The sequence below is a fragment of the Oncorhynchus nerka genome, unplaced genomic scaffold, assembly GCF_034236695.1.
Source record: "Oncorhynchus nerka isolate Pitt River unplaced genomic scaffold, Oner_Uvic_2.0 unplaced_scaffold_1288, whole genome shotgun sequence".
In the NCBI taxonomy this organism is placed as follows: Eukaryota; Metazoa; Chordata; class Actinopteri; order Salmoniformes; family Salmonidae; genus Oncorhynchus; species Oncorhynchus nerka.
This window is the reverse complement of record NW_027040054.1, coordinates 51,064-53,902: the sequence shown is the minus strand read 5'-3', so window position 1 is coordinate 53,902 and position 2,839 is coordinate 51,064. Positions and strand designations below refer to the sequence as shown.

At 41.1% G+C, this 2,839-nt stretch overlaps 1 long non-coding RNA gene across 2 annotated transcripts; it reads left to right on the top strand.

Annotated features, from left to right (window-relative positions):
• Positions 1-728: 728 nt before the first annotated feature.
• Positions 729-2,443, top strand: LOC115125702 (uncharacterized). Of its 2 annotated transcripts, XR_003863018.2 has the most exons (4): positions 729-1,239; positions 1,591-1,645; positions 1,723-1,780; positions 1,997-2,443. It is a non-coding gene; the product is annotated as an uncharacterized LOC115125702 (long non-coding RNA). The 2 variants fall into 2 exon arrangements; XR_003863017.2 differs by having other exon boundaries at positions 1,723-2,443.
• The last annotated feature ends 396 nt before the right edge of the window (positions 2,444-2,839 follow it).

The following is a 2,839-nucleotide window of genomic DNA, read 5'->3' as shown; positions in this document are numbered from 1 at the left end:
AAGGTTAAATAAATACAAATACAATCAAATTCACAGGCCACACCAAGTTTATCCCCCCGACTGGTGCTTCGGCCTCATCAAGCAGCGCTTCAGAAAGACCAGAGTCAACACTTTGTCTGAGATTGCTGGTGTTGTGAAAGACAGCACTGTGACAAGGGTCAACATCTCACAGCTGGTTGGATTGGAGGATGGTATGGTGCTGGTGGAAAGCTATGGCTGGTACCAACACCTGACTCCATACTTCAGGCCACTGCCACAGATCAGGCAGTACCAGCACTTCAGGGGCCTCATTTATAAAACGGACTTATGCAGAAAACCACTGTATAAGTAGTCATTTATAAAACCTTACTTTGACATGGAAATGATCTTATCTCTACGCAAAGTCTGGACTTGAAGTGATTTTCCTGCTGGTTATGTAAGGGGTATTGCAGTTTGGGAGCATATGCATCCAAGCCTGTGGTGAACTTTTGTATTAGCTTTATGAACAATTTGTTAGGAATTATCAGTGTGAGGAATTAATTGCCAGACACAAAGTGTGTTGAATTAAAAACAGGATGCAGTGTTCTATAAATAGTGTGTCAAATTAGAAAACATAACCATGGCTGTTCTTGTTTTAGTGGAAGACATTGAAAACCGTGCTTTTAGAAGGAAGAGAGTTTTCAGAGACCGGAATGACTTTATGTGAGTGACAGGTCGGGTATATCACAGCCATCATTCAGCCAGCATCCTGCCGCAAGTGATCGAGGCGATTCTACACATATTGTCCACGAGATATATTAGTTTCCCATTTACAGCCGACGAACAGGCGCGCGTCAAAGTCGAGTTTGTCCGCTCATTTAATTTCCCATGGGTCATCGGTGCAGTTGCCTGCACGCATATTGCCTTACGCTCACCGCATGTAGATGTACATGTGGACGTTAACAGGAAGAATTTCCATTCATTGAATATTCAGATCTGCGATGCCCGTATGCAACTACTCAATGTGGCCAGGGTCTACCCACAACTCAAACGTTGAACAATTGCATTATGTAAATTAATCAAAGCCCTGCGTATTCTTCCGAGTTCAGTCACAATCTGCCCAACCGATGTGTTCAACTCGTTCTGGGTTTGCAGGACTTAGGCGGTCAACACAGGACATGGACACAAATGTGGATGGACCCTCGACACCTGTGGTCAAACATTCCCCTTCACTCCTGGTACCTGCTGATTTGGGAGCGTCACGCACTTTATCCCACCGAGGTAAAGTTGGTTTTACATTCACACATTCAACAGCCATTCATCAGACATTCCAAAACCACAACAGGTAGCGTGGGAGCTGCAGTGAACGAGGTAGCAAGACAGAACTGTGGCTGATGTGAGAAAGACATTGTCTGACCTTAAACCTCAAAGAAAACGAATGGCCCTACATAACCACAGCATTAAGGCACCGGGAGGGGGGCACGTCGGAGCTCTCCCAAATGGTCGAGCGCATCCAGGCAATCACTGGGGAAAGCGCATACACTGGCACATGCTCCGACGGCGACAGAGAATGTTTTAAAAATATACATTTTCTCTTTTGCTTTATTTTTTTTTATTTTTTACACCGTATAGCAGTAACATCGGAAACGGTTAAATTGGCTTGCGAAACCACCACGACTGGATCGCGGTAAGTATTTAAGAGAAAGTGAAACTTGTTTGTCAGTAACTTAATATACGAGACAGTGATTTATTATATTCACGTAGAAACGCTGGAAGCTGCGTTGCAGCCTGTGCGCCCTCCACCCAGAGATAACGACCGAGGGTAAATTGACTTTATATTCACACATTCAGACATCCAAAAGCCATTTAAAAAGTAACAATTAATCATTCATTCACCGTTTGTCACAAACTAGGTATGATATATTCTATAAAATGTCTAGCATTCTTTTCTAACTTTCGTTTTGATTCGATAGAGGGCATGTAGTCCGTCTAGAGGGCGTGTGGTCGAAGTTTTAACGAGTCTGTTGTACCCTACTAGAAGGGACCTGGCAGAAAATTCTGCATCTTCAGTCATGAAATTAGATTACAGGAAAAAACAACGTGACGAAGGGGTCAGACTGACTAACAAGGAATACAGGTGGATGGATCAAGATAACCAAGAGGATCAACAAGGATATTCCACAGAAGCAGAGTGGAGATAAGGAAAACTAAGAGTGAACCATAACATAGTATTTACTGTGTGTGTGTTTGGTATATATATATATATATATATATATATATATATATATATATATATATATATATATATATATATATATATCAGTGTATATATATATACCAGAGGGTGGATAACAAAAAAAGCACTAATTTAAGAAGTGGACTGTACATGTTTTGTTTTTGGTCTAAATGTATACATTATAATTGACCTATGAACTGTATGTGAACCCCTCTGCAATCTACTGGCACTAACCATTAAAAACTAGGACTTCAACCAGGCTGTCCGTATGCTATTTGCTCTCTCTGCTAGCAAAAAGCCTACTTGAAAATGTGTTTTTTCCACAAAAGATCATATATATATTTTTTTAAAGTCAACTGGCCCAAATCAGCTCTACATATTTCAGCAGGGAGGTGTGCAACTACCACACATTGTACCAGTGGAGAAACTACGTCACCTACAGAGGTATTACCAAATCCCTTTCAATTCACATTCCTTGTAGAAAGAACTATTTGCAAACCTTCTATAACATCCAGAAAGACAGTGGTCTTAGAAGGGTATTTATACTTTAAAAGACATTTTATGTGAATGGATGAACGAATTCTGCCAGCGTTTTAATGTCCTGGTTCCACGTGTCCTCCTTTACCTCCAACTCATATATCCAAG